Source organism: Herpailurus yagouaroundi, unplaced genomic scaffold (assembly GCF_014898765.1).
Source record: "Herpailurus yagouaroundi ecotype Mexico unplaced genomic scaffold, PumYag 428, whole genome shotgun sequence".
Taxonomy (NCBI): Eukaryota; Metazoa; Chordata; class Mammalia; order Carnivora; family Felidae; genus Herpailurus; species Herpailurus yagouaroundi.
The window spans coordinates 2,356,039-2,367,516 of record NW_024412645.1 but is presented as its reverse complement, the minus strand read 5'-3'; the positions used below and the strand labels follow the sequence as shown (position 1 = coordinate 2,367,516).

The 11,478-nt window shown below is 39.1% G+C and overlaps 1 protein-coding gene across 8 annotated transcripts in view; it reads left to right on the top strand.

The window, feature by feature from the left end:
- Window positions 1-11,478, top strand: part of NF2 (NF2, moesin-ezrin-radixin like (MERLIN) tumor suppressor) — an 80,789-nt gene that overhangs the window by 924 nt on the left and 68,387 nt on the right. The gene's annotated exons all lie outside the window — the stretch shown is intronic.

Below are 11,478 nucleotides of genomic sequence, written 5' to 3'. Positions count from 1 at the left end.
TTTGGGTTTGGAAGCACTTCCTGAAGGTTCTCATTCATTGTTACTGCAAGAGGCTGGAACCATCCGTAGTGGAGAATTCTGGTTTTCATTGTCAGGCTTAAGCTCCAGCTTTATGGTCTTTTTTACTTCATTAGATATTATTATGTGTCCCAGGTATTAAAAGTTGCATTTTGTAGAGTGGAAACTCTACACCTATTTCCCTTTTCCAAAGCTACCATTTTCTGGGAAAAAAACTCTTTAAGGAAAGAGTTGATGTCTAATACTTATTTTTCATGCAGTTTATTTTACATCATGATGATAACAGTTAACCATTTGTTGAATACATTCTAAATGTCAGACGTTCATACATTTAATTCTCACAACAACCCAATGAGGTAGGTACTCCAAGCCATGTATCTAGTAAGTGGCAGAGTGGGATTTTAGGTCAAACTTTTAGCCAAAACAATACTGCCTTTCAAGAAATGCAAGTCCTTGCTAGTCCAAAGTGTGTTCTATGAACCAGCAGCATTGGCAACAGCGATCTAAGTCAGGAGTTGGGAACTTTTTCTGTAAAGGGCCACATAGTAAATATTTTCAGCATTGCAAGCCATGGGATCTCTGTTGCAACTACTAAGCCCTTCAGCTCTACTACTGTAGTACAAAAGTAGCCTTAGGATCGACTTCCAGCCTGACAGCGTGAGGAGCTCCATTGAACTCCCTGATAAGACTGGTGACAATCACTTAAAAAAACTCAACTATTTAAATCCTCTGGAAATGGTTTTAAGCGCAAACATTGATCAAATGAATAAAAATCTATTCAAGGAAATCTATGAAAATTTGCTAAGAAAGGTGAGAGTCTATGGTGTTTGAACCAAGGCTACTACCTCCCTCCCCACTTCCGACATACCAAGGGGGAGATCCACTCCAGACTGCTGCAACACAGAACACAGGGCTCCCTCTTCCCCTGGGTCCCTGTCAGACCACTTTCTTCCCAGGAGGAGCAGGATTGAAGTGCTTCTTATGCTGTGCAAGGCTTCTTGCTGTTGAGACTAAGTCCCAGGTGTGAATAGTTGAAAGATGGGGCTTCTGTCTTTTATCCAGCTCCTACTTACAGAATGGGAGCTGTGCCTTGGGCATGGCATACTGAGACTACTGGGACCCCATTTGCTCTTTTCCCAGAGCCAGCTTGTGCAGTGGTGGTTCTGTGCCAGGAGAGGCAAACTGAGAAAACCTCTGGCTGGTATCCCTCCCCCGCCGCCCCCCCTCCCCGCCCCCCCTTTAGAGATTTTACCTGTAGTGAGAAGAAGTCTTTAAAACCTGTAGCTCCTGCTCTCTTCCCAAAGGTAGTTAGTTCATTTGCAACAAAATGTGGAGAAGTTTATGCCTAAGGGAACCCTTACAAGCAGTAGAGGTTTTGGTGAAGGGCAATTGGGAGGAGATTGTAGATTTAATGAAGATGCTACCTAAACTGTAGGCCAGCTAGTTTGCAGGAGAAAATCAGAATAAGACAGCTGGAAAGAACCCGCATGGGATTGAATAAACTGTTCCCTCAGAAGAGCAGCCTTTGATTGAATTACTTTGTAGAGCAAATTATGCCCCAGGGCATAATGAAATAATAGAATAGTAAAACACTATTAATGGAGTTTAACAGCTGGGTGCAATCAGGGGAAGGAGAAGGAGTCCTACTATACACTGTCACTCCAGGATGACTGTGGCCATAACCAAATTTGTGCCTTCCTGAGGAACAACATCATAGGTCTTAATACTATGTGAAGGAAATAGGTTTCACTAAAATATTCGAGCCCATCACTAAAGAAACAAACAAATAACAATAATAAGCCTTGGGGCTGGGTTGGGGAGAAACAGTCCAGTATCTATGTTATTTAGATAATATATTATCTAAGATGTCTGATTTCCAACAAAAAATTATGAGGCATACAAAGAAACAGGGAAATATGACCCATACAGTGGAAGATTAGCAACAGAAATTGCCCGTAAGAGTGACCAGATGTCAGATTTAGCTGAAAAGATTTCAAATAGCCATTACAAGTATGTTCACAGAACTAAAGGAAAACATGATTAAAGAAGGAAGATCTAATGACATTTTTGCATCAAGTAGAGAATATCAGTAAAGTGACAGGAATTATAGAAAAGAAGCAAATGAAAATCATGGAGTTGAAAAGTACCATAACTGAACTAAAAAATTCACTAGAGGGGCTCAAAGTAGATTCAAACTGCCAGAAGAAATAATTACCCTGTTTGAAGAGAAAATTGTAAAGATTATGCAAGCTGAAGAACAGAGAGAAAAAAAATGAAGAAAATGTACAGAGCCTCAGAGAAATCATTAAGAGCATATGTGGAAGAGGAATACCAAAAGAGGAAAGAGAAAAAAAAATATTTTAAAAAATAATGGCAGAAACTTTCTGAATTTATGGAAAAACAATAGTCTTGACATCCAGGAAGCTCAATAAACTCCAAAGAGGATAAATGCAAAGAGATCCACAAACAGAAACATCATAGTAAAAATGCTGAAAGTCAAAGACAAAAAATCTTGAAAGCAGTAAGAGAAAAATGACTTGTCACATACAAGGAAACCCCAATAAGATTAACAACTATCTTATCTGCAGAAACTGTGGAGTCCAGAATATTCAAAGTGCTCAAAGATAACATATTCAAAGTGCTCAAAGAAAAAAAAACCTGTCAACTTAGAATCCTATATCCAGCACAGCTGGATATTTCAAAATGGCTATTTCAAATATGAAGGTGAGGGGCGCCTGGGTGGCGCAGTCGGTTAAGCGTCCGACTTCAGCCAGGTCACGATCTCGCGGTCCGGGAGTTCGAGCCCCGCGTCGGGCTCTGGGCTGATGGCTCGGAGCCTGGAGCCTGTTTCCGATTCTGTGTCTCCCTCTCTCTCTGCCCCTCCCCCGTTCATGCTCTGTGTCTCTCTGTCCCCAAAATAAATAAAAACGTTGAAAAAAAAATTAAAAAAAATATGAAGGTGAAATACTTTATCAGATAAACACAAACTGGAGATGTCGCTCAAAGACCTGTCTTACAAGAAATATGAAAGGAAGTTCTTCAGGCTGAAAACAAGTGCCTTTAGATAATAACTCAAGTCTACGTGAAAAAAAAAAAAAAAAAGAGCACCAGGAAAGGTAATTATATAATTACAAAAGACAGTAGAAATGCATATTTTTCTCTTCTGATTTATTTATTTTAATTTTAGAATGAGTGCATGTGCAAGTGGGGGAGAGGAGCAGAGGGAGAGAGAATCCCAAGCAGGCTCCACACTCAGGATGGAGCCCAATGCAAGGCTTGATTCTACAACCCTATGGTCATAACCTGACTCAAAATCAAGAGTTGGATGCTCAACCAACTGAGCCATGCAGGCACCCCTTCTTCTAACTGACTTAAAGAGCAATTGTATAAAATAATACCTATATAATGTGCTGTTGGGCCTATTACTACAAACGTAATTTATGGGTGGTATACTTGCCAATAACAGCACAAAAGGAGGTGGATCGGAGCAAAGCTGTAATGGGCTAAGGAAATGGCCACAAATGGTAAAGTAATAACTATAGCAATGTATTGTTGGGTTTATAATTTTAATAGATGTCACGTGTGTGTGTGTGTGTGTGTGTGTGTGTACAATATGTATATTTATATATATGCAACAATGTGTATATATTTTATATATGTAACTATATATATAATTTTAGTAGATGTCATACACCCCCCACATATATATATATATATATATATATATGAACAATAGTTTACAAAAAAGAGGGAAAGGACCTATATAGGAGTAATATTTCTATATATCACTGGAATTAAGATAGTATAGTCCTGGTGGCTCAGTCAGTTGAGCATCTGATTTCGGCTCAGGTCATGATCTCACGGTTTGTGAGTTTGAGCCCCACGTCAGGCTCTGTGCTGACAGCTTGGAGCCTGGAACCCGCTTTGGATTCTGTGTCTCCCTCTCTTTCTGCCCCTCACCCACTCACACTCTGTCTCTCTCTCCTTCAGAAATAAATAAACATTAAAAAAATTTTAAAAAAAGATAGTATAATCTGAAGCTGATTTTGGTTAAGTCAAGATTATCTGGTAAACCCTAGAACAACCACTAAAAACAAAGCAAACCCCAAACACTTAAAAAGTATAGTGAAGGAAACATTAAATAAATTTAAATGCTTCATTAGAAAATATTCACTTAATGAAAAAGCAAGTAGTAAAGGAGGAATAGAGAAACAAAAAAGACATGAAACACATAGAAAACTAAACTAAAATGGCAATTGTACACCAAATAATTAGATAACTTAATGAAATGGACAATTTCCTTAAAAGATGCTATCTACCAAAATTGACTCAAGAATAAACAGACAATCTGAATAGACCTATAACAAGTGAAGAGATTAAATCAGTAATAAAAATACCCACAAAGGTCCAGGCTCTAGGTAGTAGAGGCGCAAATGGCTTCACTACTGAATTCCACCAAACATTTCAAGAACAATTAATACCAATTCTTAACATACTCTTCCAAAAAAAAAAAAAAAAAAAAAGAAGAAGAGGAGGGAATACTTCCCAACTCATTTTATGAGGCTGGCATTACCCTAATACCAGAACCCAACAAAGCTATCACAGGAGAACTAGAGACAAGATCTCTTATGAATATGGAAGCAAAATGGGGCACCTGGCTAGTTCAGAAATTACTTTAAAAAATACATGGAATGGGGCACCTGGGTGGCTCAGTTGTTTAAGTGTCCAACTCTTGATCTCGGCTCAGGTCATATCTCACATTTCATGGGGGGCTCTGCACTGGAATTGTGGAGCCTGCTTGGGACTCCCTCTGTCTGTCTGTCTGACTGTCTCTCTCTGTCTTTCTCTGTCTCTCTCTCCCCTTCCCCTTGCTGGCTCTCTCTCTGTCTTTCTCAAAAAAAAAAAAAAATTATATAGGTATATATATACATATAGAAGCAAAAATTCTTAACAAAACTATTAACAAACTGAATCCAACAACAAATAAAAAGAATCCTACATCATAACAAGGGAGATTTATTCCAGGAATTCAAGGTTGGTTTAACATCTGAAAATCAATTAATGTGATACACCGTATCAATAGAATAAAAAACAAAAATCATATGATCATCTCAATAGATGCAGAAAGAGCATTGACAAAATTCAGCAGCATTTCATGATAAAAACAACAAAATAGGATTAGAAGGGAGCTTCCTTAACCTGATAAAGAGTATCTGTAAAGAACCCACAGCTAACTTAGTGAAAGAAGGATGCTTACTTGCTAAGATCAGGAACAAGACAAGGATATCTTGCCACTTCAATATTGTTTTGGAGGTTCTAGCCAGGACTATTCGGCAAGAAAATGAAATAAAAGGTGTCCATATTTGAAAGGAAGAAATAAAAATATATTCACAGATAACATGATCATGTATATAAACTCTAAGGAATCCCCTAAAAAAACTATTTGACCTAATAAACAAGTTCAGCAAGATTGCAGGATATAAGAGCAATGTACAAAAATCACTTGTAAGTCTATATACTTGCAATGAACAATATGAAAATTAAGAAAATTCTATTTATAATAGCACCAGAAAGTATAAAATACTTAGGAGCAAATTTAACAAAAGAAGTATAAAACTTATACTCTGAAAGTTGTAAAACATTGTTGATGAAAATTAAAGATGATCTAAATAAATGGAAAGACATCCTTTGTTCATAGATCACAAGATTTAACATTGTTAAAATGGCAGTATTCTCCAAACTAATCTACTCATTCAACACCATCGTCATCAGAATTTCCATTTACTACTTTGTAGAAATTGATAAATATTCTAAAGTTTATATGAAATTGCAAGGGATCCAGAATACCTAAAAAAATCTTGAAACAGAAGAGCAAAGTAGGAGGACTCATACTTCCTTATTTCAAAACTTACTACAAAACAACCATAACATAACAGTACATAACAGTGTAGTACTCACATAAAGATAGAGATATTGATCAATGAGGTAGAACTGCGGGTCCAGAAATAGACCCATACTCTATGGTTACCTGAGTTTTGACAAGGGTGCTAAGACTATTCAGTGGAGGAATGAATAGACTTACCAACAAACAGTGCTGAAAACTGGACAGCCACATGGAAAAGATTGAAGTTGAACCCTTATTCTGCACCACATACAAAAATTAACTCCAAAGACCTAAACGTAAGAACTAAAACTATAATACTCGTAGAAGAAAATGGGGATAAATCTTCATGACTTTGGATTTGGCATATGATTCTTAGATATGACAACAAAAGCATGGGCAACAAAAGAAAAAGTAGATAAACTTCATTGAGATTAAAAACATTTGTGCTTTGAAAGACACCATCAAGAACATGAAAAGAAAAAAATATTAGCAAATCATAGATCTTATAAGGGTCTTATATCTAACACATATAAAGAACTCCTATTGCTCAGTAATGAGAAGCAAATAATTCAAAAGTGGGCAAAGGAGGAGTGTCTGGTTGACTCATTCGGTAGAGCATGTGACTCTTGATCTTGGGATTGTGAGTTCAAGCCCCACGATGGGCATAGAGTTTACTTAAAAAGATGGGCAAAGGATCTGAATAGACATTTCTCCAAGGAAGATATACAAATGGCTAATAAGCACATGAAAAAATACCCTCATTAGTCATCAGGGAAATGAAAATAAAAAACACAATGAGATACCACTTTACCACAATAAGAGCCAACCACTAGTATGACTAGAATCAAAAAAAGGCATATAATAACAAATGTTGGCGAGAATATGGAGAAATTGGAACCCTCATACACTGCTGGTGGGAATGTAAAATGGTGCAGCCACTTTGGGAAACAGTCTGGCAGTTCCTCAAACTGTTGAATATAGAGTACCATATGACAGCAATTCACTACTAGGTATCTACTCAAGAGAAATGAAAACATATGCCTACAGAAAAACTTGGACACAAATGTCCGTAGTGACATTATTCATAATTGCTAAAAGGTGGAAACAACCCAAATGTCCCTCAACTGATGAAAAGGTAAACAAAAGGTGGTATATCAATATAATGGAATGTTATTTGGCACTAAGAAGGGATGAAATACCAATACATGCTACAATATGGATGAACCTTGAAAACATGCTAAGTAAAAGAAGCGGTCACAAAAGAACACATATTGTTTCATATATTTCACATAATTATTCCCTTGGAAGGATATCTAGGGAAATAGAAAGTAGTTTTGTGGTTGCGTAGGGCTGGGAAAAGTGCAGGAATACAGAAATGATAGCCAAGGGGTACACGGTTTCTTTTTGAGGTGATGAAAATATTCTAAAATGTACAGTGGTGATGGTTGCCCAACTCTATGAATATGCTAGAAACCATTGAATTGTGCACTTTAAATAGGTGAATGTTAAGGTACATTATATCTCAGGCTATGTTAAAGAAAATGCAGCCTTTGGCAAAATGGAAACAAAAGACATGACTTTATTCCAATAAAACTATTTGTGAACATTGAAATTTGAATTTCATACAACTTTCACAAGTGATGAAATGTTATTTAAAAACTTACATTTTGTTAAAAATGTAAAAATTACTCTTAGCTCTCAGATTGCACAATAATAGGTGGTGAATTAGATTTGTGTTGTGGACCGCAGTTTGCTGATCCCTAATCTAAGTTTCTTTTTTTTTTTCTTTAATTTTTTTTTAATTTAAAAACTTTTTAAGTAATTTCTACACCCAGTGTGGGGCTCAAACACACAACCCTGAGATCAAGTGTCACATGCTCTACTGACAGGGCCAGCCAGGCAACCCCTGATCTAAGTTGCTAGTTGACAAATGTTGTGAGAGGGGTGCCTGGGTGGCTTAGTCAGTTAAGCATCTGATTCTTGATTTTGGCTCAGGTCACGATCTCACGGTTTGTGGGTTTGAGCCCCGCATCTGGCTCTGTGCTGTCAGTACAAAGATTCTCTCTTGGGGTTCTCTCTCTCCCTCTCTGCCCTTCCCTCTCTCTAGTGAGAGTTATCTGTCTCAAAAATAAATAAACGTAAAAAAAAAAAAAAAGATAAATGTTGTAAGAGATTGTGAGAGACTGACCAGTAAGGAAAGGGATTTTGTATGAGATTTCTTCAGCCATAGTTTTACCACGAAAATCTCTTCTTTTTTCTTTAAACAGACCCCAGACCCAAAGAGGATGTACAATATTATCAACTATAGCAGTGTTCTAAACACTGGCACTGTTGACATTCTGGCTGGATAATTCTTTGTTGTGGTGGGGGCTGTCCTGTGCATTGTAAGATGTTTAGAAGCATCTCTGGACTCTATCCACTAGATGCCAGTAGCACCTTCCCGTGCTCCCCGTCATGTCAACCAAAAATGTCTTCAGACATTGTCAAGTGTCCTGGCGGGGGGGGGGGGAGGGGGGCGGAGGGGGAGGACACCCTTCTTTCTGTCCCTCTCCCTGCCACCATATTGAGAGCCACTGGTCTATAGAAGAAGATAAGAGTAGTGATATTCAGAGAGGCATAATGGTATAGTATAGTTTGTCAAACTTATATATGCCAGCAAACGGCCTAGCATCTTGGTGAAATGAGAATTCTCATTCTGTACTTATGCAGTAGGACTGAGAATTCTGCAATTTCTAACACATTCTCAACTCTCAAACAGTGATGGTGCTGCTAGTCCAGAGAGTTGCAAAGCATTAGTGGAAATGCATAGGCTTTGAAATAAGTTAGACCTGGACTTGAATTCCAGCTGAACTTCTAGCTTGGGTAAGATACTGAAGCTCTTTGGACCTCAGTTTCCACATCAGTAAAATGGAACTAATACTATTGACCCTGCAAGGTTCTATAGGGATTCCTGGAATACATAGTGCCAGGCAGAAAGGAAGAACTAGAAGGGAGTATAATTGGCCTACAGTAGGAGGTGCAGGTCACTGTGGTCACTGCCCTGTTGCAATTTGTCAAACAGTTGCATCTCATTGACTTGCCAGTGGAAATACCTGTTTGTAAACGAAGATGTTCAGATATTCTGTTGAAAGTTATGGTAGTTTGACTTATGATGATAGAGCTCTGAGAAACTATTAGACTTTCTCCTGCCCTATTTTCATGTTGTACATTAACTGAGCAAGGTGCCGATACCAGGAGATGGCAGATGCATTTTGAAAAAAAAAAAAAAAAGAAGAGGAGAGATGGTACTTGAGGAATTCTTCATTGAGGCATACAGGTAGGTGGTGGTCCAAGGAGGACTCAATTTCAGAACCAGTGTTAGTTAACATATGAATCATGTTACCTTATGCTAATAAATTCAGACTTTTTTGCTGCAGAGGTAGGAAATAAATCTCTTGCACTACTTGCTGCATTGCACAATTGGCTTGATGTTTTAGAGGATTTTTCCACTTGAAATATTTGATATTTGTCATTTTGAGAAAGTGGGTGCTGAACGTAATTTGCCAGGAGGCTAAACGGTTATGTTATTTCTTATCTAGGCTGGAATTTTACTCTAATAATTCAATCTATCAGTAAGAAGAGCCAAATATGAAAAATTTCTCAAAATTGAGTTGTGAGAGATTCTAATACCATCTTACATTGGAAACAAAGCCGCCTTCTCCTGTTGGTTGTTGATATCCCAGATGTTTTCACATACCCAAATGGGATTGTGATTGGATTAAACACCAACATTACAGATCATTCCAACATACAAATGGACATAAAGTAGAAACTTTGGAAAGAGGAAAACAGAAAGAACAAACTCTGGTGTTTTCAGTAAGATGTTACATCCCAGACACCCCAAAATACAGGTAAATGCTTCTCTTCTAGGATGCAAATCCCCAAAGGGCAGTGGTGGTCATTTCATTGCTTAGTTGTATATAGTAATGGGACTCTATATGAGGGCACTGAGAAACTTCTTATTTCAGAAGAAAGGTTTCTGCCTTATCTGTGGGTTCTTCCATGGGGGTTAAGCAGTCCCCATGGATGGCATGGGTGCCGCACATCTAGGACGTGGGCAGTCCGAGGTGAATGATGGATGCAGTTGTGCTGGTGAAGGGTGAAAGAAGCAGGGTATATATACTGGCTAGTGCTGCCATCTGCTGGACCCCATATCTGCTCTTTTGTAGGAGGAAGGACTAGGGAATAGCAGCTACTGTGTGCCAGGTGCTGTGCTAAATGCTTTACAATGTACTATCTCACTTGATACTTGGAATAGGTTCACTTACTCACTCAACAGATATTTCCTGAGTACCAGTGTGGACCTAGTGGTGATCAAGACCTGCTTAGGATGGAGGTCCTGTCATTGGCTTCATTTTCAGAGTGGGAATTGGAGGCTCAAACAGGGCAAATAGCCTGCATAAAGTCCCAGGAGAGCCACTGTTTGTTCTGAGAGAGAAAGAAGAGGACAGTGGGAGAATCTCAATAATGACCGATGAGGGGCAGGTGGGTGGTTCAGTGGGTTAAGCTTCGTCTTTTAATTTCAGCTCAGGTCATGATCTCACAGTTCATGAGTTTGAGCCCCATGTTGGGCTTAGGAGCCTGCTTGGGATTTACTCTCTCCCTCTCTCTCTACCCCTCCCCTGCTCATGCGTGGGCTGTCTCTCTCTCAAAATAAATGAACATTAAAAAAAATAATGACCAAGAGGCTAGCAGTCACTTATTTGAACCTCACAACTAGGTTTTCAAGTCAGTTGGGAAGGTCTTAGCTCAAGTTCCAGTTTCCTGTCAGGGCTCTGAAGCAGCACAGCCTAGAGGTTATGAGTGTTGTCTGGGGAGAGCATGGTCTTAGGATCCTGATCCCTGGTTCTGCCCTAACCAGTTCAGCACCCTTAGACAGGTTCCTTAATCCTTTCAGATGCCTGTTTCCTCATCTGTAAAATGGAGAGCATAATAATTCTTCCTGTATGGGGTATTGGTACTGGGATTAAAACCGAGTCATTATTGGTAAAGTGCTTAGACTAGCACCTGGCACAGGTAAGTTCCATATACAGGTTATTACATAAAAGGAAGTAAATCCAAGGCCTCTCAGCATTTGGCTCCCTTTCCCAGGCTCTCCCACACTTCCTCACTTACCCTTTTTGCTCTTGGCCTGTTGTCCTGGTTGCTGTTTCTGGAAAGTACCTCTTTTCATACTGCTGTGCCTTTGCATAGAATGTCCTTCTCACTTGTCTGCTGGCACAGATGTTCTCATTCTCCTTCTAGGCTCTGCTCAAGTGCCCCCCCCCCTTTTTTAAATGTTTATTTTTGAGAGAGAGAGACACAGAGTACAAGTGGGGAAGGGGCAGAGAAAGAGGGGGACACAAAATCTGAAGCAGGCTTCAGGCTCTGTGCTGGGGGCTCAAACTCACGAACTGTGAGATCATGACCTGAGTTGAAGTCGGAACCTTAACCAACTGAGCCACCCAGGCACCCGAGTGTTCCCCCCTCTTTGTGCCCAAGACCACCACATAGCTACCAGTGATGGGGCTGAGATTCAAACCCAGGTCATCTCTCTT